This window comes from Zophobas morio, unplaced genomic scaffold, assembly GCF_036711695.1.
Source record: "Zophobas morio isolate AGI-343-1 ecotype UQ-CSIRO unplaced genomic scaffold, CSIRO_AGI_Zmor_V1 ptg000076l, whole genome shotgun sequence".
In the NCBI taxonomy this organism is placed as follows: Eukaryota; Metazoa; Arthropoda; class Insecta; order Coleoptera; family Tenebrionidae; genus Zophobas; species Zophobas morio.
The window spans coordinates 2,926,424-2,950,216 of record NW_026972181.1 but is presented as its reverse complement, the minus strand read 5'-3'; the positions used below and the strand labels follow the sequence as shown (position 1 = coordinate 2,950,216).

Genomic DNA, 23,793 nt, shown 5'->3' with positions numbered 1-23,793 from the left:
TTTAGAAAAGGAACACTTGCATTTACCATTGTGTCAAGAGAGATGGAATCTATTGTACATAATCTCAAGTTTTCACAATATTGGTATGGTTGGTGTGACGGTCTCGGGAGATTTTTAAACTTAACTTTTGTTAATTTATGAGATATGAAATTCTTGTCGTGGTCTTTGTGCATGACATATAGTAAAAATATTATTTATGTGCTCTTAGGTTGGTTCGTGATGTGGTAACATTAAAAATTTATCAGCACTGGCCCCTTATGTCAGTGTGGTCAGTGTGGTCAGGGGAGTCTGGCCTTCAATGGATCTTTTGGTCTTTTATAAGTGAAGACCCCTCCAAAGGAGTTGTTTTCGCAAAGTTGTTTATTGGTTACCAGTCCATTTGGAGTATCGTAAAAGTATTTGTATTTCCACCAAATTGGGCTTAAGTAACTTTAATATGACGATTTTTAGTGCTTTTTGCTGATTTTAACAAAATTAAACCATGAAACTATAAAACTGGACAAAGACATCATTGTTCTGACTCATATATACCTTCTTTGTTATTCCTGTACGATAAATAATCACAGATTCTCTTTCCTCGCTTTTATTTAGAAAGGGCCACCATATAAAACTAATGACACTGACAGATAATTTGCATAAAGTGAAACATATGACCATACGTTGCACAAGGGAAACTATAAAGGACTTCACCTTTATATAACGCATCTGTAAGGGTCCTTTAGCTTTTAGAGAATAGGAGTATCCTTATGTAAATGACAATCCTTTTACCAAAGCACCTGTATACTTTACGGAATTCGGCCCTAAGGAGCTTTACAGTGTGGATGTCATTCGTAGGTTATATACACCTTTGGTAAGACTTATTGTAGAGTATGACATTGTGATTTGGTGTTCGTTTTATACAATTCACTTGACAAGACACGACAGTGTTCGGAACAGACTTATTATGACGTTTTACATGTTATTGCTAAGAAACTTTAAAAGTGAAATTCGTTTTGGTTTTAAGTTATTTCGTAATAATATTATTGACGGTTCTGAATTATTAAGTAGGTTTGATTTTAGAATTTGTATTATTAATGCTCGTTGTAGTTACGTTTTTTCCCAGATTTACATCAAAACGAATTACGATATTCAATTTTCAGTTATTGCTAATGTAGTTAAGTCTTTTGCTATTATATCTTCAATATTGATATTCTTCATTCCTCTCTATTGTAATTGTAACTAAATTCTTTGCTTACTTACATAAACTCAGTCATTTGGATATTGTCGCATTTGGAAATGTACTTCCTATTTGACAATACATCGTATTAATATTATGGTAGGACTCATCACTGACCCGAAAATGACCGGTAGTTACGGATACTAAAACCTAGTAATGTTATGCATTGATTAGATGATTAAAAAAATTTGGAGATACCATACACATTCGTCAGCTATTATTCTCTAATTTCACCCCATCCCCAAGAGAATAGCGTAACTACCGATCATTTATACGTGCATCACTTGAAGAGTGATATTACACTACTCTGCTACTGCTGCTAACCTTTTCTTTTTATGTCAACGGTCTACCTAAAATTGATAGATGATGACATTATGAATTAGTTATTTATTGTGAAGAACTGCTGCTGGAAATACGAAGCAGATATTTTGTCTCTTCAGGTACTACAAATTAATTTATATTTTGAAGGTGAAAGCACGCATATTTAAGAAGTGTACTAATACAAAAACCCAACTATAAAACAAAGTTCAAGTTCAAGATAGCAGCTAATTCATTGCGATATTATGCAGATTAGTCTGAGTGTTTTTTTTTTATAAAAACGTATTGATGAAAAACTCAAGTGATAAGACGTATCCAGTCTGCCAGGTAAATCATGAGAATGACCTCGCTTGTTTACGTTAACTAATGCATTGGCGCTCTAGGATTCAGTCGCATAGTTCCGATGTTTGTTAATGAATATAATCATATATTATTAACTATATTAAATGACATTTTTTATCTGCATGTTGGGGTATTCTACCGCCATCTTTAACTTACTTGTAAGCAATACATACATCTCTGCTACGCTCTTAACAATCAATTGGTGAGTTTGGGAAAAATAGTAAATTAGTTATTTATGGTATAAGTGAATAAAAACGAACACTATCTAACGAAAAAACAGTTTATTAATTATTAAATTTATAATTTAACTTATTACTCCTATTAAATTAGGCAATTGGTAGGGGCAGTCCTGGGTCTGGTGTGGAACGATTGCTCAATCCTAAAAATTTTTTTAGAGCCGCCGCAAATTCTTGTTTTTGGGTCACAGTAGGAAATGTTAATTTGATGTTTTCCTCATCTTCAAATATTAGCACTAATTCAGCTATATTAACCGCACGGTCGTTGTAAGTCTCAACATCTTCCAGTCCCACATAACCTTGAAAATCCCCAGCACGGAAAGTAATTACCCCCAAATCTGGGGGTAGCCCGGATCTAATGATTACTCGTACATCATTGATGGGTTGCTTCTCCCCACGTTGATAACGAACATTCACAAAATTCAACATTTTCTTTTTCAGCAATCTGTTCGTTCTGCGAACGCGTTGAAATTCACGAAATTCAGTGATGGAGTTTTTCAGATTCATTTTATCTATTTTAGCACACGAGGCGAAGCCGAGTGTGATAATGTTTTAGAATGAATATTATTCGTTTATTCACGTGTATCATAGAAGATTTTTTCCAATTTCGCAAAATTAAAATCAACATTATTTAGGTAAATGTACTATTACTAATATGATGAGCTTTTAAAGAAGGTAAATTGCCTAAGTTACCTATACTTTCGTCACGGTCACATTCAAAGGATGTTCCTTGCCTTTCATTAGGATTGTTTTACAGCAGGTGGACCATCAAGCGTTGCAAATTTTCCTTGAATATGTTTACACATCCATAGCAACGAAAATTTCAGTGGTAGTGCCAATTTTTAGTCCTTTTACTTTATTCGTGTTGTCAATGACAGTGTGAATAAAGTGTTGCAATGAACATTTTATTCATCCTTTCGATTAAACTATTGTTTTAATAGCGAGATTTAACATATAAAATGAGCATTTTATTAGTAGAAATTGGGAAAAATCCTTTTCACATTTTAGTGCATTGTAGTAGAAAAGTGGATTGGACCCCCATCTAATTGAAACTATTGAAGATTTGTTAAAGGAAGTTCGTCAATCGTTTGTCGTAAAGGCCCGGTTAAAAAAAATTAAAAAAGCATTTCTGTCCATGCGTGGTGGCAGTCCTTGGTCGGGCAAGTTCTCGTCCAGAGATTTCGTTGCGGATGCTGCCTGTTTGGATATCGTAATGCATACTGACGTTGGCTAAACAAGAAGCATGTACATGTCAGAGTGTTAGACAGCATTTTTTAGTTTTACATTAAGAATTAATAATTAACGTTCAAAAAATGTTATTGACAGAAACACAATATTTAACTCACAACAATAGCTACGCTTACACCATTTCCGCAACAACGAATTGTTGGAGCTTGTTCAGCTGCTATGATGTCACATTTATCGTATTGTTGCTGCACTAATTTCTATTAAAAACTGTTAGCGTTCGCCAAATTTAAATGCGGCGCGCTGTCACCCTTTGACCGGACATGGAAGGGGAGAGATCCGGTACCGGAAGAGAGGTTGCCTGGACCGGGAGAATCCTCGATCAGCAGAGTCGTTCGCTATGGTCGTTCATGAAGAGTCGAGCCGTCGAGATGTGGAACAGTTACAGTATTTCGGAGGCGCAAATGTAGAGAGTGTGTTTATTGTTTAATATAGTTTTCATTATTTTTAACTGAGTTCGCTTGTTTCCCCATCCCTTAAGCACAGTATAGATATTAATCAGTAGAGACAGCTTGCCGTTTTTCGTGACCCGTTTTCGTGGGTGGTCGTTCACATTATGACCGAATGAGGGCGCCCAACTGACGTCTAAAATATTTGAAATTTGGCAGTTTTGTTACAATATTTTTGCCGGTTTTGCTTGTTTAAGACTGCTTTTCTGGTAGAATTGTACAAACAGTATAAAATGTAATTTTCACAATAAAAGGTAAAATTTTTGTCCGATGAATTTTCATACAGGATCCCTGTTGTGCGCCTTATTCTCTCCATCGTGTTTGGAATTCTTGGAAAAGATAGTAAACATAACACACTTTTTGTTTAAAAAGTCGTCGCAAACGGACAACAACGGTGGTTATGAAATAAATAATAAAAATTTATTATATATGATTCCGTTGTTGTGGTAAAATTAAATATAAAAATAATAAGAAACAAACTAGACGTAACAAAAAATTATATAAGCAGACCTTCTCTCAATAAACAATTTTTTTATTGATCATGTATATATACACTCCCTCCAAAAATTATCGCACCACCTCCAGTTCTAGCGAACCGGACTACATGTGATTACCATATACACAGTGGTGATAAATGTATGCAAGACAATGCCAAAAAAATGACAAAATTAAAAAAATATACATATTCTGGGCCTGATTTGGATACTGTCTTAATGTAGGTACATAAGTTTATAAGCGTTAATTAAATTAATATCGTGTATTTCCACCCCTGGCTTGAATAACGGCTTCCATCCGTCGCTGCATACCTTCGTAAAAGTGTACAATATTGTCTTGAGGAATATTTTTCCATTCTTCCATAAGAACTGCTTCTAGCTGTTGGAGAGTTCTAAAAGCAATTCTAGGGTCCGCAACACGACATTGCAGATCATCCCACACATGCTCGATGGGATTCATGTCAGGGCTTCGAGCTGGCCGTTCCATAACAGGCGTATCTGTTTCTCTGAAATAAGCTTGTACAACGCGCGCTATGTGCGGCCGAGCGTTATCATGCATATAAACAAAATTTTGACCAATAAATGGTCCGTATGGAATGACATGTGGTTCCAAAATGTCTGTTATGTAACGTACAACGACCAAACGAGCTCCAGGTAATGGTACTAAGTCTGTACGACCCTGCAAAGATATGCCATCCCAAACCATAATGGAACCTCCACCGAACTGTACATTTGGTTGAAGTTACATTGAAAATACCTCTCCCCAGGCCTTCTATACACCGGTATTCGTCTGTCATTTGAGCAAAAACAGAATCTAGACTCATCAGAGCACATCACATTTTCCCAATCTTCAATTCCCCAATTCACATGCTCCCTTGCGAATTCTAGCCGGGCTACTCGGTGAGCTCTGGTGAGTAATGGTTCTTTTGGAAGAACATGAGCTGGAAGATTATCTTCGCGAAGATGATTTCTTACTGTCTGTACAGAAATATCCACATCTCGAGCACCAAACAACTCCGTTTGAAGTAATCCAGCAGTGCAATGCCTCGTACGGAGCGCTGTTAAGTGCAAAAAGCGATCATCCCATGGCGAAGTCACCCTTCGACGACCTTGTCCTGGCCTTCTGGCAACACTTCCTGTTTCATGGCACCTTTGTGCAAGTCTAACTATTGTGAAATGATTAACTTCTAAAACTCTTGCTACGTATCGCTGACTACGACCATCTTCCAACAGAGTCAATGCTCGTACAACTTCGTCGTGGGTCAAATGCAAGATTAAGCGTTGAGGGACCTCCATAAAGTCGAATATGTATGACAGTAGCGATAGATGTCTACATAAATCCTTTGCAAATGCAAAGGACGAAATTCGTTTATGTGCATATTTATCCGAAGAACTAGAAACCATCGTTTTAATCCCCATATTGGTTTTTGTTCTGGCAAATAAATAAATGAAAATATGTTTGTATATGATTTGGCCCCATATGTGTCTTCTACAAATTTTCAAATTGGAAATATACAAAATTTTGAGGGTGGTGCGATAATTTTTGGGGGGAGTGTATATATATTTTTTTTTGACCTACACAATCTTGAGTTTTATTTTGAGACGTTGCTTAACCCATAAGCAGTCGCGCGTGGGTAAAAATGACCCAAGCCGTACATTTTGTCAAATATCCTTTTTCGCTTAATCCCTATGGACTTCCGGTTTCATGAATTCCTTAATTATGCTCACCTGCGTCGACCCATACCAATTACCTGCACTTTATGTGAGCCGACAAATATGCATTTTTTTTTTGTAATATTTTTTTTATTTTTTCTCTTCAGCCCTGCAAGACAAAAACCACCAATACAAAGTGAACAATTAATTATCGTTTTTTTAAATTTACAAATTAAGCTTGCCGATGAATTCGTTCTTCAGATCAGGTGAGTCGAACATTAACGTGATTGTCAGCGCTGGATGTAACCTAATTATGACCCAATTGTAACCTGCCAAATCGAGGCGTTGCGGAGGTATCTGAAATCCCGTAATACCTCCTTGAAACAACGGGAAAGAATCTATTGATATCACTCCATTTAAGGCCACTACACGTGTTCGCATTGGCGTTGAATTGATTGCCAATACGCAATTGTTTACAAAAGCCATTGTTACTTTTCGTCTACTAATTTGAAACTGTTTAAATTCCTCAATGAGGTGTGTTTTTACTCCATATGTCTTGTCTTCCATTTTTCGTTATACACAAAAAATTTTAGCTATTTAGATAGTTTTTAGTAGTTCAACACACACAGACAGAACAACCCACAGACCAGAAAAGGAAAAACGGTTTACTACTGTAGCACAACAACCACAATGCCCAAGCGGAGCAAGCGGCCAAAGCCAAGCACAAGCGCATGCGTGCACTTTAGCGGGAACATTGGGTTATTACAATAGAATAGAAACGATAAAATACTTCCTCAGCATTAAAATTTTTTGTGTTTTAGAACAGACTTCAATGGGCTGTTTTTCGAAATCAACAAACTTCAAACTCCAAAAAAAATCTGAATTAGAAGTTAGTCCAAAGACGTAGTCGAAGTCAGTTTTTCTATTTATTTAATATCCAAACGGTATTGTTTCAAAGTTTTCTAGAATAACTCTCTTGTCATAAACAAAACCAAATTCCTTTGTTTCTATTTTATTTAAAAGTTCTTTTCACAACTTGAAACTTAAAATATGGTTAAAATGTAAACTTTGTACAAGGAAATAAGGATTTTGCAATTAGGCTCCGCCCCATAATTGCAAAATCCATATTTGTCTAGAAGAATGCGACGCAATTCCGGATGGGAGGGACGGACGGTCCGGTGACGGTCCGGAATCTCGCCGATAACGTATGGGGTGGCGGCGTACTTGGGTGCCAAGCTTTGGGTCGACTAGTATCGCTGATGTCAGAAACACGTCTGGTCGACCAAGCTTATGCGGCTACCTTCACGCCGCCGGGGGTGGCGCCTTCGGTCAGGAGCGGCGGTCGCTCGGGCGCCAGCTCCCTCTCCGGGGGAGGGAGCGCCGGGGTGCTCTAAAGCCGGAGACACGGAATTCAGGTGATGAGCCGCCGCGAAAACTCCAAAATAATAAATAAAACGGCGAGGATGTGTTATAACAAAATAGGGTTTATTCCCTGCCACCAGCTACACGGTCTAAAATAATAAATCTTACGGCTAAGCAACTTAAATAACTACAGAACGGTTTTACAACAGAAAAAGAATTAAACGTCCGGCACGGTCGTTCCTCCTGGGCGGCAACTTCCTTCAGGCCGGGCTCCTCTTGGCTCTGGGGGCGGCGACCTTGAACCTGGAAATCGCGCGAAGACGGTACGGCGACCCGGGAGGGGAGCGCGGTGACGGTAACGACGCGTGCACGACGGTGTCGACTTTCGACGGTGACAAAAAAAACGCGGTGACGGTGACACGGTTTTTCGCTCGGGGGCGGCGATTCCAAAACCGGTAAAAAACAGGCAGGCGACCCAAAAAGTACTTACGGTAGGTCGGAGGGTCGAACTGCTCACTTTGTCACACTTCTCAAAAACTTCACCAGGACAGCCACAGCCAAGAATCCTCCTCTTCCGCCGCGGCGGCGCGGCGATCGCCAATTTACCCCCGGCTTTCGCGGTACGCGCCACAGTTTCCGGCCCGCGAAAATTCGCTTCGTTACAAGAATTTACCATTTTAACCATGTTTTAAGTTTCTTGTTGTGAAAAAATGGCTATATAATAACAAAAAAAAGGCAAAAGATAAGCCCCGCCCACCCACCCTGTCTCAATTGTAATGATTTTTTTTATTCGTCATGAGCCAAGGAGGCGAAGCTTAACTGCAAAATTCTTATTTGAGAAATTAAAAACATTTTCAGTATCGTGTTGCTCAAAGAATACTATGTATATTAAGAAAAATAAAGCCAAAGATTAGGCCCCACCCTTACCCGCCCCAACCTCAATTCTCAATTGTGATGAATTTTTCATTCGTTGTCAGGTCGAGGGGCGGGGCTTAATTACAAGATTCTGTCCTATGCAAAAACTTATTTATTAATGATAACCAGATTACAAAGTTTATAATTCTTGGAAATCATCGGAAGTTTGTGGGTTATACAAGTTATCTTGGGAAAATAGGTGGGTTTTCTCGTTGCCCGAATCGTTATAATCAATGTCGGAACTGCAAAGAAGATGTTAGAAATAACTGAGTTTAAACTAATGTTTAGCTTTCTTACCTAGCAGTTGAATCACTGTATCTGGACGCAGGTTTTTTAATGGCTGGTAGTAAGGATATAAAAAGATCAACCTGTGACTTTTTCAAAAAATTTGACAATACATTTTTCCCAGAAATAGTCTGTGTTGAATTGTAAACTAATTGTCTTTTCGAATACATTACAACATACCACTTCTGCCCATTTAACCACCACATCTGTTACGCCGTTGGAACGTACTTCAAATTGACATGAATCCTGTGATTTTACGATAGTCACAGCTCCTGTAAATGTTTTTACTACGTTTGGATACTCTATGGTTATTTCACCATCTCCAATTATTCTGGTAACTACTTCAGCCATTTTCCTTCTTTTTGTTTGAAGAATTTGCAGTTCTCTTAATGCTTGGGTCAAAGCCGGTGATGGCTCGAAAACACTAAAAAGATATAATAAAAAATGCAAGTTATACAAGCAAAAAATAATCACGCGATAATTGACCTAACCTCACTATATGAAATTCAAAATGATAATTGTGCAACATATTTCAATATTACTTACCGATAATCGTACTCCATGTTGCTCAAGTTACAGAAAGCTATTGTGTGTTATACGTGTGTATTGAAATACATTCTAGAGTCGACTGACTTTTTATTAAAATAAAACTACAAGAATAAAAACTTATACATTTATGACATCTCCCCTTTTAACTTAAACAATTTTCTCTAAACTATAGTACTACTATTTTGTTACTTAAATCTACCATATGTTAAACGATTGGGCCGCTTTATTACCCTTCCGCTTGATGTTTGCTCTGGTACTACAAACTTTTCATCTTCTGCAACATTTTCTTCTTCCTCTGAATCCTGGCTTACATCTATCACAGAACTGTCTAAATCATTACTACAAGATGACTGATTATCGGTTACATTTTCAGAATTCTGAGGATCCTCTACATTACTTAATTTAATAAATTTTGTATTTCTAGTTAACATATTTCCATCATCAAATTTAATATTATATGACCTTGGCCTACATGTGGATTTACTCGCTATAACACCTTTATTCCATTTTTTCTCACTTAATCTATTTTTTACCAATACATGTTGGTTTCGTTTAAAATTAGTACTTCTACTTCTTACATTCCTATCATAATAATATTTTTATTTATTCTGTCATGTTCTGTCTGATTATTTGCATAAATTAATATATCATCGATATAAATTTCTACTCCTGGAATCTCAAAAATTTCCTTAAATTTTTTATGAAATACTTCTGGAGCACAAGTAAGACCAAATGGAAGACGTAAAAATTTATACCGTCCAAACGGTGTGGAAAAAGTGCATAGATCCGAACTTTCTTTATCAAGTGGTATTTGCCAAAACCCTGACATAGCATCTAAAGTCGAAAATACTTTTGCACCTGCTAGTTTACTAGTTAGTTCCTCAAAAGTGGGTAACTGATAATGTTCTCGACAAATATTTTGATTTAAATTTCTTGTATCTAAGCATATTCTCAAAGTTCTGTCTGGCTTATGTACAAGCACTATTGGATTAACCCATTCTGTTGGATAATCTACTTTAGAAATTATGCCCTCTTTATCCATTTTTTCTAAGCATGCTTTGAACTTATTAACAAGAGCAAAAGGTACTTTCCTTGGCGCATGAACTACTGGACTAATGCTACTTTTCAATTTAATTGTATAGGGATCCCTCAGACAACCTATGCCTTTAAAAACATCGTTATAACTTTCTACTATTCTATTACAGCTAATATTATCAACCCGTTTAATTAAATTCAGTTGTATGCACGAATTAAGACCTAATATAGTAGGACATTCATCTCTTACTACACAAAATTCTAAGACATAATCATTTTCTTGGAAAGTACAACATAGCTTACATTTTCCTAACACAGGAACTCTTTTGTGGGTAAAATTAGTTATAATTAAATTAATGTTCTCCATTTTTTCTAAATCAAACCCTAAACTTTTTAATGTACTTTGACTAATGACATTAACCATTGCTCCCGTGTCTAGCTTAATTTTAATTTCTTTTTTTCTCTCGACTCTCATTACAATACTCCATTCTCTACAACTATTCTTTTTTTGTTTTTTACCTATTAAACCTACGAACACTTCTTTTATCTCATTTTCCACCGCATATACGCTTCTCTTGAAACACATTTTTTTAAAATGACCATAAGCACCACATTCACTACATTGTTTTGTATACGCTGGACATCGTTTTTTTTTCATGATTGTAGCCGCATCTTTGACACATCGTAGTTTTGCTGTTGTTGCTGCCCTTTTTCGTTTTCCACACCTTCTCACCTGCTCTTGACTTGCCATCACTATAACCACCAGCCCCACTTTCTTTACTACTGCACTTCTGTCTCGTTCGCACTATCCCTATCTCACCTTTTTCGCTGATTTCTTGATTTTGTTTTTGTGACTCTTTCACTGATAAGCACACCCTTAGCGCTTTATCCAATTTCATTTCGGAATCTTCAAGGAGCCTTTCTCTCAATTTCTCAGAAATCAATCCACAAATTAAGACATTACAAATGAGATCATTCTCTATCTCTCCCCATTTGCAATTTTTTGCCAAATTCTTCAATTCTGTTACGTAATACTGAGTCGTTTCACCTTGTGTCTGTTTTCTAGTCAAAAATTTGTGCCTTTGGTACACCAAATTCGTTTTCGGCGTAAAATATTCCGTAAACTTCTCGATTAAATTTCCGATTTTCCCTTTCTTATCCGCTTCTATCTCAAATGTATTAAAAATTCTCAAACCTTCATCTCCTATGTAATGAAGTAACTGTGCACACTGTAACTCTTCCGACTTCTTATTTGTTTCAGAGGCCACAAGGTAATTTTGAAATTTCTGCACCCAAAATTTCCAGTTTTCAGCCAAATTTCCCGACATCTCAAGTGGCGATATTCCTCGCATTTCACTCATTGTGAAATTTGATGCCGTTTTTCCTTAACAAAATCACTTTATGCATTCAAAATTATCGTCGCAGCGCCATGTTATACGTGTGTATTGAAATACATTCTAGAGTCGACTGACTTTTTATTCAAATAAAGATAAACTCTTTTACAAAAACTACAAGAATAAAAACTTATACATTTATGACATTGTGGATAAAAAAATAAAGAACGTTAAGACCTAACAATTTATTATGTTCGTTATTATGTGTCAACAACCACAGAGTGTCAACCACAGAACACTCGCTAATAGAAATGCAAAGTCCCTAGAAATTTCAAGAAACACAAAAAGTAGAGCCACCTGATGTCGTAGTGGCCCAACTAACGAGCAAGCGCGTAGTTTAAAAGTCAGTACCATGTTTTTGTTTATTAAATTTAATTCTAATTTCACTCATTTTTCAATAAAACCCAGATATCCTGAAAAAAAAATGTATTTATTAATTCCATAATATATTACAATACATAATGACCTAAATAAATATATTTTCAATAAAATTAATCAAGCACAAAACGATAAAAATATTTCAAACAAAATAATTCTTTGGCATGCATAAACAAGTATAACAAAAAATAAAAATATTAAAAAACAAAACAAGTTATTCTCTTAATATACAATATAACAAAAACTAAACACAAACAGTAAAATAAAATGAACAAATTTTCTAACAGTCAATATTTGGTTTAATGTCGCAGCCGAAAGTTAAGTCACAGCCAGTATTTCAGTCAAAATTGGGGTGTAAGGTAATGAAAAAATTTAAAAATACTTTAAGCAGTTTTCTTAAATCTTTTCATTTTGGTGTGATGACCTTCACTCAAGCCTTTCCTTTTCTTTCTATCTCTAACATACTTGTAAATCAAAGACCTCGTACACTTGTCCAGAATAATACCAAAACAATCATGTCTCTCACAAACAGTTTGCCCAAGACCACATGTTAACTTGTACTCAGATTTGAAACGACTCTCCAAATTTGTTTGATGAGCATTCTTGTCCAAAAATGTGTACAAATTGTCATGTATGTTTCGAACAAACAACATTACATTCTCACTTGCATACGTCAGTCTCAAGTCATCATCACCACGGTCTTTGAAGTACGTTAACAAATGAGATGGTAACATCTCCGTGGTAGTCAACACACTCTGGCAAGCATCGCAATTGGATACATCTATCTGTTTTAAAATATAGCCTGAAACATAGGCTAATCCTTGACTGTCTTCGTCCGACAGCTTTTCAAGGTTTTCAAAACAAATAGATGCGTCCAAATTTGATGTGCCACTGACCTCTTCTTCGTCAAATTCAGTTACCTCTTCCACTTCCGCAGTTTCAGTCTTCTCTGCATATTGCAGCAGGTTTCGGAGATTTTCCAACGGCGTGCAACCATCATCTTCACAATTCCCTTCTGTTGTTGGGGCAACAAGCTTGTTGACCACAACAGTTTTCAGGGCGGCAGTGAACTGTTTACAGGTTGGGTTGGTGTTAAACACTCCGTGTTGGCGAACGCTGGAAAATAAATTCTCTACAGGATCTTGGTTTAAACTACGCAGATTTAAATAATCAAAACCGGGAATGTTTTTGAGACGATGTCACAGATACATAACTGAACGAATCGTAGTTCACCAACCTCGAATAAACGAGTAACGATTAGTCCAATCGGCACCAGACGACAGATCAGTTAGCTTCCAGTGGTCCATCGCAGTTAACAACTTTGACCAAAGATCCCAATGAGGAACACTCTCTCTCAGAGCACCTTTAAAAGGCTTGGTGTGACTGGCTCGAGGTTGAGAGCTGTTTAACGAATCAAACAAGTCGTCATAATTTTACGAATTCAGCCGTATGAATAGCCTCGGAAGGTGACAACTCAGTAAAAACAGAGTACGTTTCTATAGCAGATGCTACAGATGCACTCAACTGAGCTGCCGCTACTTTGACTTTCATTTTGACGTATGAATCCTTAAAATTAAAATGCTCGACCCTCAATTTTGGGAGAGCCTTGAAAGACTTCCTTTGGTCAATGTTGAAAACTTCCTCAATATGTCTAAAAAAGGCAAATTTGTTTGGTTCAAATTCTAGCTTACACTTTAACAACGCATTACGAGTGCACTTCAATAAATGAGGAACATCGAAAATGGTGACAACAGGCTGTTCATTAACAGAACATAACTTCGTCAAAGCAGACTGGTTAGTTGAACCTTGATCACAAACAGTCGCCACAACATTCAGGCCGACAGCCTGAAGTTGACCTATTATTTCTTTGATAATGACCATCAACTTGTCTGTTGGAATAGTGCTTGTCGTAAAATAACAATTTGTTTCCATTGTTTGCGCAAACCCCTGACCATGAAAACAAGAGCATGATTAGCATGCTGTTGTGATCTCCCCAATGAACCCAAATCTTCAAAACCACAAATTTTTTGTAAAGATTCCTGGTAATGTAATCCCTCTGACAAACTGATTTCATCAAAAAGCAACGAACAAACACGGTTTGCAGGTTTCATTCTGTGAACTTCATTAGCCAGGTGTTCCAAAATTGCGGGATTGATGCCGGTTTCAAAGGGAATTTTAGATAAAATAGCTTTTAAAGTTCGGATTGATGGAAGTTGAAAATAATTGTCTAAATATCTATACAAACGTGGACTCTTTTTATAAATGAACAATGCAAAAGCTTTATCTTGATCAGACCATCTGCGAGCATGAGGCGTTCTATTACTATTTCTGAGTTGTGAATTAACAAATTCCTTAGTGACAAAATTTAACTCATTTTCAAGAAAAGCAAACCTATCATTCTTATACAAGTCACTAAGTGTTTTTACTTTTTCCCTTTCATTTTCTAGCAAAGATTTTAATTTTGACAATTTTGCAGTGGTGCTTCGATGAATTTTATACATGAGATTTTTTGTTGGACTTAAATCCTTCTTTGAAAGCCCTATTTTCCCTAAAATTCCCTTGCTCCCTTCATTCAAAAACGCAAACTTTTGGGGAACATCCACGAAGTCTCTAACAAAATAATCATGATCTTGAATATCAATGTTGCATGTTACTTCACCGAGACTTTCTGTATGAGAACTTTCACAAGTGCAAACAGTGCTTGAAGTTGACGGAGTGTTAAAACATGGGCATAACAAATTCTCTGCAATATCAGAACACTGTACAAACGGCACAGTGCCTGGTTTCAATCTCTGTTTGTTCTCATTCACAAAGTCCGTATTTCCAAAATGATCCTCACAAATAACAAAATTTGAAGAACCTGTACTTTCCTTCACATTGCAAATTTCCTTCCATCTTCTATGCACTTCTGGGTCCTTCGGGAACTGAAAATAGTGCTTGTTTCCACCACCTGTGATGTATGCATTGTTGCAACCTGGAAATTTGCAGTATTTCTTCCTCTTTCCCTTCATAATTCCTGAAAATAAGTGAATGAAAATCTGATCAACAAATACTTAATTAATTGCAAAAACATATTACAAAAATGGTGAAATTTTATACTTATCTTTACACAAGCTTCTAAAACACAACACTTCAACTCATGGCACAAAAATTCACTGAGGCTCACCTGAAAACGCGGTAAACTATCAAAAACAAAACAAAACACAATGCACAACGCATGAGCAGTTCCATTGTTGGTGAAAGGAATTTTCGGTTTCCCACCAAAATCACCAAACTGCGCCAAACTGTCACCATCGTCATTTCCCCTTGCCTCACTTCGTCCGTCGTGGCCCCTACAAACTCGTGTTGCTGGTTTGCCTATCTCGCTTTCACCCCTGTGGTGTCAACTGTCAGTTTTTAGTGATTTTACTTTTACTCACCACTCACCAGTGTTTTCTAGGGATTTTTACCTGGTTGGAACCATGAGTAGAATAATTTAAAATTTCAACATCTTAGCTCTGATCTTAGTTTGGTTGTGCAATTGAACAAATTCAAAGGCACCAACGAAAAGGATTAAAATCCAAACGGTATTGTATCAAAGTTTTCTAGAATAACTCTTTTGTCATAAACAAAACCAAATTCCTTTGTTTCTATTTTATTTAAAAGTTCTTTAGTTTTAGTATCTCTGGTAATTCGATTATATTGTGTACTGATTTTTCTGTCTTTGTTCGTTTTTGACTCTGGACCAGCTCTGCTGGACTTTTCTAAAATATTATTTATACTATCGGAATTAATCTTTTTGGACGTTTCATAGTTTAATGTAAATCCTTTTATTGTACAAACAACTTTACCTGTATTAGTCTTATAACAATAACTCTTTGGACCTGTTGATACCCAATCAACAATCCATACGTCCTTACCTAATTCATCGGTCCAATCTCCCAATAGACATCCTGTTTTTACAGTGTTTTTACCATTATCTATATCTACAATGCTATCTGTATCATAATATATTACACTTTCTCCTAATATGTCTAACATTTCGTACAATCTTAATCTAGCATTTGCGGTTGTAAAAGCCGCTATGAATATATTGGTATTGAAATCATTTTCTACATAGCAACCTTTATACTTGTAATCAATTTGTAACATATTTTCGTTTAATTCCTTGATATGTATATTATCAAGTCTGTCGTCTAATAAAATCTCATAAAATCTCTTAATATCTGTAACATACTCTGTTGCCCCCATATTTTGTCTTTGACCAAATTTACCCCATAAGGAATTTAAACAGATTTTTGCAACAGCTCTCTTTCCAGGATTATTTTCTATTTTACCCAATTCAATACCTAGATTTTCTTTTACGGCTTTTCTATATTCTTCTTCTGATTCAAAATCATTTCTCCATTCACTTGTCTCGTAACTTTATTTTCATAAATGCTTCTACATATCCTTTAAACAAATAACTCGATTTTTGTTCAAAATGCCAAACTTCATCAATAGTTATTATTTTGTATCCTTTTTCAATTGCTTTTTTTACTTCGTTTGTACACCAGGTTCCTTTGATAATTCTTTGAGATTCCGTATGAGTACATTTATCTTTTTGATTATTTAGTTTTTCACCGCCAGATTTGGATTTATTTTTAACAGGTAAAACGGGGTGATACAAACCTCTTGAATTATACGTAGGATGTCCAACTGGATAATCATCATAACATTGTACTGTTGGATATAAACTACAAATATCTATATATTTCATTTTCTTTCCCTTAACTTTCAGTTTTGTATCATTAGTTCTTCCTCCGAAGAATGCATTTCTAGGATTAAGTTCTTCAATTTCTTTATATTTGCTTTTAATTTGTTTCATTTCTTCTTTATATTCTTTAAATTTAATCCAATTGCATTTCCACATTTCTATTAAATTATAGCCAGCTTTTTTTATTTGCTCGCTTCTTTCTATTGTTTGTTCATAAAGATCTTCCATAGTTGTTTTATTCTTATTATTAATAAAATTTGAACTATAACATTTTGTACAGCCATGCCAAAAACAACCGTGATATTGATAGACTGTATTAGTTTTTTCATCAAAGCCATCAACTTTTAATCCACATATTCTCACTTCACCATCGTTTAATGCATGTTTTATATTTGGATTATGAAAACTATTCAACCAAGAAATTGATTGTTGAGAATATTGATCTTTTTTCAGATTATCAACAACTGCAATTGTATCTTTCTAAATATATTTTGATCTATATATAGCCATACAAACACCAGCAATTGTAATGTATCTAGAAGGATGTATGTTTATATCGACATTAAGAATTACAATAATCATAAAGTTCATTTTTAAAATCAAACAAATAATTTTCTTTTCTTTTTTGTCTATTCCATTCTAAAAACTCTTGCTTTCTTTTATTTTCATCGAATTAACACCATAGTATTTTGTATTTGATATTTCTCCAATATAGTTCTGATTTTCTGTTGTATTGAAAAAATGTGGAAAATAACCTTTTTTAAATTCGTTTAGACCGAATGTTTTGGGGAAGTTTTTTAAAGGTCCTTGAACAAAATTACTACTATCAATAATTCTTAAATTAATTGATTTTATTTCCATTAACACTTTCGCTGCTGACCCGAAGTGGCATAGGTTTACCTGTGTGCGGTTGTAGTTTTTAGCAAATTAGGCACTTCTTTGCCTTGTTTAAAGTTCTTTTTTGTCTATTTTGTTCATTTTTTCTTTTTTTGACTGTTTGTGACGCAAAAACGCACATGTGCGTCCGCCGCACATGAGTGAAGTTTTCCATCCTATGTGCGGCAAGACGCACTTGTGCGTCTACTGAAAATCTCGCTATAATTGAACAAAAACAAGTTAAAATCGTTAATTTTTTATTTTTTATTTACTTATTGAAGACAGAAATGAAACAAAAAAAATATTTAACAAAATTATATATTGTATTTATCACATAAAAGAAAGTTTCTTATAAAAAATAAACGTTTTCGTTTTAATTATTGGAACAAAATTAAAAAAAAAAACTATTTTCTTGAACCACAAAAAAAGCAAAACAAAACAAAATCAATCCTTTTTGGAATGGTAAATTTTAACACGTTTAACGCCATGTCGGTCCCTAGGGACCGCTATGCGCCATGCCCTTGTGGCCGCGGCGGTCCCTAGGGACCGCAACCTGCAAATAGACTTTTTCTCAACTGCAGGCCAACGGGTCGCTCATTTGGAGCATACAGTCGCATAGGATGGACCGCTTGGCCCACTAAACTTGACTGATCATAATAATTTTCAATTTTTTTTTTAAATAAATGTACATATATATGTTAGTATGGTAGCCATGGAATAAAATTGTTGAACATGTAAATTGTAATTTTTGTTTTGGAATAAAACAAATTTAACATTCTTTGGTAGAAAAAAATTAAAAAACATATTTCCACACAAAACAAAACAAAACTTAACTAATTTGCATTGAAATATAAAAATGTATATATATTTTATTTGTGAAGTAAATTAAAACACTCCATACAATAATGTGGTGTGTTGGGACAATCTGCGCAGAATGTAGTCACCTTCCTTACATTATTCTTCGATATTTTTCCATCCTGCTTTTTCTTGTAACATCCAACACAATATTTTCTTATTTTGTGAGCGAGACCCTCTTTCCTTTCTAACTTATGTTCAGTCTTCTTCTTTTTCTTTGGTGGGTTATTTTCCATTGACGTTTTGTCTTCTTCTTGATTCTCATCTGTCAACATCATCTTTTCTATTACTTGTTCTCTAAATTCCGTTATTGCCATTTTGGAGTTATTAATTTTTTTATACAAGTAGTGAGCGTTGACCATTGTCGTTCCAAACAAAACTTCTATTGCTACTTTCCGGTACCATTTTATGGTTTTCCTGAGAGCAGAATTATAAGAGGCCATTTGGTCAGAAATATCAATGGAACTTTTTCCTTTGTTGTAGTCAAGTATAGCTTGGGGTTTGTAGTTTGTTTCACCTCTAAATGGGACTTCCACCATCGTATCTGTGTGCTTCGTTGACAACAAAAGGACGTCCCTTTTGTCTTTCCATTTCATAACACATATTCCTCTTTCATTTTCTTTTCCTATTATTTCTCCTTTTTTCAACTTTTTCTGAATGACTTCTTTTGGATTACCTTTTCGGTTAGATCTAATGGTTCCAACTAGATGAGTTTTTCTATCCAACAATTTGTTTGCCAAATCAAGACTTGTGTAGTAATTGTCTGTAAAGGCGGTTCTTCCCTCATCTAAAAGATTTTCTGCAAGAGTCATAACGACATTTGTTGGCACACTAGCCCAAGCATCTTGCTCTTTACCGCAGTAGATCTTCATGTTCCAGGTGTATCCCATTTCACTACACAGCTTGAATATTTTGATTCCGTATTTGTGCGTTTTGAGAGGGATATATTGCTTGAATATTAAACGACCTCTAAAAGGAACCAGAGATTCATCTACGCAGAAAGTACTTGAAGGAGTAAACACTTCCTGGTATTTGTTTACTATCTTCTCAATGAAGGGGCGTATTTTGAAAGTTCTGTCTCCAGGTGGACATAATTCATTATCGGTAAAATGCCATAGGTGTAGTAATAACTCAAATCGGTTGCGACTCATAATGTCAGACACGGGACTACAATATAACCTTTTCCGGCTCCAATAATGACGCAGAGTGGGCATTCTAACTAATCCCATATACCCTATCAGGCCCAAAAATTTGCGCATCTCAGAATTAGATGTAGGTGTCCACTGATGAAGGCGTGACCCTTCTGAAACATCCTCGCCAGAAGTAAGAACTTGAGTGGCGTATAAATTCGTTTGTGCAACCATAAGTTCTAAAATCGCTTGGTCGATAAAAACAGAATAAAAATCAAATGGACTCAGATCTACCAAAGATGTCGCAAATTCAGGACGTATACCGCCTGTCTCTAAATATTTTGTTCCAAAGTCACAGTGGTTTCCTTGAGGATCATTCCACCCTGGTTGTCTCAGCAAGGGAGGATCATCTTCTGATTCTGTAGAACTTTCTTCAATGAGGTTTGAACCAATATTAGCTGCTTCTTCTACATCGTTATCTTGTGATTCATATTCAGAATCCACACTATAGTCAGGATCTGCCAACGAATCGGAGGAATACGGGTCTTCAAGATCTTCATCAGTAAATTCTAAAATTAAATATGTTTTTCAAAACGTCCAAAAAAATTACTAAAATGTGTACCTTCATCATCGCTCTCCGGAGGTTGGGTAAGTTGTAGAATTCTTCTTGTTCGTTCACTGACTGCCTTAGACATTTTTTACTTATAAACAACGACTATCGTTGCAAAAACGATAAAAGAACTTGCCAACTTCTGAAGAAGTAATGAATGAATGCGTAAGAGCAAGTGAAATGAAAGAAACGGAATTCACACTGCAAGTTCAAACAGGTCTAAGCAGGACCGCCGCATGGACCGCTCGTGCTTGGAAAATATGAAAATGCCGCGGGGCCGCAGAGGTCCCTAGGGACCGCTGTATTTTTTGTCTAATTTTGAATAAAGAAAAGGCATTCGAATATTTTCCAATGTTATTTTTAACAGTAAAAACAAAAAAAAGTTTCAAAATCATTAAAATAAAACTTGGCCCAACAAGAAAATTTCAGAAATTTGTGTTGGCGGTTAACGTGTTAAAACATCTTTCTAAACATAATCCTGGCTGCTCAGGGCAGTCGCTGCAATAATAAACTGTGTCTTTTCTGATTTTCTTTTGAGAACAAATTCGACATTTCTTTCGAAGTGTTTTTCCCTTTGGATTTGTAGCTTCAATTTTCTTTGGCATGTGTTCCATTGTTTTACGAGGCTGAGGTGGTTTGTCCTCACCTTCAGGTAAAAGATTTTCTATTATTGCAATTCTAAAGTCACTTAGTGCAAGTTTTTTATTTTCAAATTTGTTATATAAGTAAAAAGAATTGAGCAGTAATAGTTGCAAAACATGTATCCCAAGCTTGAGATACCATCGTAAGGTTTTTCGAGTGAGGGGATAGTAGGAAGTCATTTGGTCCTGCATATCGATGCCACTCATATATTTGTTATATTCACCTATCGGAAGAGGTTTTTCTTTCACCTGGTTTCTTCAAAAAAAAATAAATTAAATAATAACTGTTTGACAAGTACAGTATACAATATTAATACTAGAGATAAAACTAAATATAAAAACAAAAAATTTATTACCATGCTCGCTTTCAGAATCGTTGTCCTCAGATTCTTCACGTATAACCTCAAAATCCGAATCCAAATCACTAATTTCCGAATCAGAATTGTATAATATTTGTTCCATTTCATTATATGTTAGCCTATTAGGATCACGAACTTCTATTCTAGGCCTTTTTGGCCTCAAATTTATCCCAGAAGGTCCTGCTTGTTGATCGTCCATCGCGGCCTCTGTCCATGACACGAAATAAAAATTTCGGCGAACCATCATAACCTCAAATTTTTTAAACCTTTTTCTAGGTGCTGGCCAAAGTCATTTAATAGATAAGGTTGCCACATTGGGATGCCATATTGATACGTCACAAGGGGCTCTCAAATGGCGCGAAAATTGCCCGTTTTAAATACTCGAGTAACGCACTAAAAACGGAAACTTTTAATCAAGTGACCGCTTCTACTTCGCAAATTTCAATCCTGTGTAAAGAACAATTTAATAAACCTCAAAAAAAATGTTTTGCTGCCAGTAGAACTTGAAAATAACAAATGCGACACTATTAACAGATTTTTTTTTATGCAAAAAAATCTGAAAATCTGCATTTACTGGTTTACTTTTTCCTTTCTAGTAATAATCAAAACATTTCATTTTAGCTTAAACACAAATAAATTCAATTTAAGGCAAAATAGGGTTACACGAGTCGCAGTACTAACACCAAACGTCAGAATTAGCGGTACAGATCGTACAGATTAAAGGCATCAGCTGATCGGTCACACCAACTCAAAATTACAAGTTACTAAAAATTCCCAAGTAATACCAACCTCATTTTGACGTCACATGGGGCTGACACCTCTCCTCCCCCGTAAGCGATTTTGCCCACATACTCGTTTATGTGGTAACCTGTTCTCTATTAACTAACCTTGGGTGCTGGCAAAGTTTCAAACGTTTAGCGCGTTTGCTGACCGATTGGCGCCCTTTAGAAATTCTATTGTAGCGAAGCGCACATGTGCGGCCTCAGCACACGGCTTAAGGAGCATCAGGACGCACATGTGCGCTTTCAGCAGCGAAAGTGTTAACATTATTTTAGATCCATTATATATGCAAAAAGGTTTAATGTCGTTTTCAACGCAATATTTTAGAATAAAGTAAGAATCATAACCTTTTCCATAATGTGCAATAACTGTATATCTTTTATGATCTCTAGAAATTAACCATTTACAGAAATCTTTGGTAGTCTTAAAAGAATCAACATTACCGTAAAAATCATGAGCTATAACTAAATTAGGTTCATGAGTCCCCGTTTCCTGCATTGCCTCGTAATCAAAGAATACATATTTTCGTGTGTAAGTGCATTTAGTTGTATTAAATAAACATTCGCAATTAAGACATTGATAACTGTTTTCGTTCTTGTTTGGTATTTTAATACAATTTTTACATTGTTTACATTGATAAATGTGATAGTTTACTCTTTTGTTTGTTTTATTAGGAAAAGTTATTGTACAACCTTTTCTATCACAATTTTTACCGGAATGGGACTATTTGGCGCGGCCGACTTGGCGCGGCCGACTTGGCGCGAGCCATTTTGGCGCAAAGCCAACTTGGCGCAGGGACACTTTGGCGCAAGCCATCTTGGCGCGAGCCATCTTGGCGCGAGTACGTCGGTATATAATATAAAAAATATTTATTGTTCGTGCTTTGGTTCGCACCCTGTTATTTATGCTAAGTGTAGGCAACCAAATACACATTTTCATTCGCACAAATTCCAATAACTAAATGATCCACGGAGCAAGAAGTTCCACGTTTAGGAGTATGTTTATAATGGGGTGCAGGGCGCGAAGCGCCCGTGTGTCCATTAAAAAGACAACATTACCCCTCCCCGCGTTGGAGACTTTAAAAATTAGGTTATGCTAACAACGAGTGCAATTTTTGTATATTTATATCTATTGTTCTTGGTGCGAGTTCATTCGCGCCAAGATGGCTCGCGCCAAGATGGCTTGCGCCAAGGTGTCCCTGCGCCAAAATGTCCCTGCGCCAAAATGTCTCGCGCCAAGTCGGCCGCGCCGAATTGTCCTAGACCGAATTTTTACAACCTTTTACTTTGTATTTTTTATCACCGTCTTTCATCGTTGTTTAACATATTCCACCTTTTTGCCGTTTCCATTGCATGTAACATTTATGTTTAAGTATTTCAACCTCTTTATAACAATTTCTACATTTTTGCCACCCACCTCTGTGTTTTTTACTGCTATCTTCTATGATTTTGTTACCTTCTTTAATCATTTGATTACACTTTTGGATCATCATCTTCATCTCTGGGCAACGTTTGCCGGTAAACATATTAATCTTGTGGTTTCCTTTTTTCAGTTATTTTATTGCCTTCTTCAATCATTTTGTTACCTTCATCAACCTTTTTATCACCTCTTTCGAGTATTTTATTATACTTTAAACATTTGTAAAATCTTTCACAAACTTCAGAATGATTTTCTAAACACTCTTGATTAAAGCAGTATCTATTGCATTTTTCACAATATATTCTTTTTGCAGAGTCTTCTTTGTGATTCGATTTGAAACACATTGTTCATATTTTATCCTTCGTTTTGCATTTATGTTTATCTTTGTTTTGATATGGTTTATCACATTTTTCACAATAATAAGATTGACCATAGAAAGCTGTCATACTGTTGATTGTATCAAAAAGTGTCCCTGCGCCAAGTTGGCTTTGCGCCAAAATGGCTCGCGCCAAGTCGG

The 23,793-nt window shown here is 35.8% G+C and overlaps 1 protein-coding gene and 1 long non-coding RNA gene across 2 annotated transcripts in view; one reads left to right on the top strand and one right to left on the bottom strand.

The window, feature by feature from the left end:
* The window catches only part of LOC135143863 (uncharacterized), a 418,109-nt gene that overhangs the window by 317,110 nt on the left and 77,206 nt on the right, over positions 1-23,793 (top strand). The window lies entirely within an intron of this gene.
* On the bottom strand, positions 8,388-9,106 carry LOC135143772 (uncharacterized). Its single transcript, XR_010282894.1, has 3 exons — positions 9,062-9,106; positions 8,528-8,939; positions 8,388-8,472 (listed from the first exon to the last, which is right to left on the bottom strand). It is a non-coding gene; the product is annotated as an uncharacterized LOC135143772 (long non-coding RNA).